The following is a 1,072-nucleotide window of genomic DNA, read 5'->3' on the forward strand; positions in this document are numbered from 1 at the left end:
CTTCAGAAACGATTTCCTTGCCATTGCCAGTCTGCATTTTATATCCTCTCTACTTCGACCATCATCAGTTATTTTGCTCCCCAAATAGCAAAACTCCTTTACTACTTTAAGTGTCTCATTTCCTAATCTAATTCCCTCAGCATCACCCGACTTAATTACACTACATTCCATTATCCTCGTTTTGCTTTTGTTGATGTTCATCTTATATCCTCCTTTCAAGACACTGTCCATTCCGTTCAACTGCTCTTCCAAGTCCTTTGCTGTCTCTGACAGAATTACAATGTCATCGGCGAACCTCAAAGTTTTTACTTCTTCTCCATGAATTTTAATACCTACTCCAAATGTTTCTTTTGTTTCCTTTACTGCTTGCTCAATATACAGATTGAATAACATCGGGGGGAGGCTACAACCCTGTCTCACTCCTTTCCCAACCACTGCTTCCCTTTCATACCCCTCGTCTCTTATAACTGCCACCTGGTTTCTGTACAAGTTGTAAATAGCCTTTCGCTCCTTGTATTTTACCCCTGCCACCTTCAGAATTTGAAAGAGAGTATTCCAGTTAACATTGTCAAAAGCTTTCTCTAAGTCTACAAATGCTAAAAACGTAGGTTTGCCTTTCCTTAATCTTTCTTCTAAGATAAGTCGTAAGGTTAGTATTGCCTCACGTGTTCCAGTATTTCTACGGAATCCAAACTGATCTTCCGCGAGGTCGGTTTCTACTAGTTTTTCCATTCGTCTGTAAAGAATTCGTGTTAGTGTTTTGCAGCTGTGGCTTATTAAACTGATTGTTCGGTAATTTTCACATCTGTCAACACCTGCTTTCTTTGGGATTGGAATTATTATATTCTTCTTGAAGTCTGAGGGTATTTCGCCTGTCTCATACATCTTGCTCACCAGATGGTAGAGTTTTGTCAGGACTGGCTCTCCCAAGGCCGTCAGTAGTTCCAATAGAATGTTGTCTACTCCGGGGGCCTTGTTTCGACTCAGGTCTTTCAGTGCTCTGACAAACTCTTCACTCAGTATCGTATCTCCCATTTCATCTTCATCTACATCCTCTTCCATTTCCATAATA

This window comes from Schistocerca nitens, chromosome 6 (assembly GCF_023898315.1).
Source record: "Schistocerca nitens isolate TAMUIC-IGC-003100 chromosome 6, iqSchNite1.1, whole genome shotgun sequence".
NCBI lineage: Eukaryota > Metazoa > Arthropoda > Insecta > Orthoptera > Acrididae > Schistocerca > Schistocerca nitens.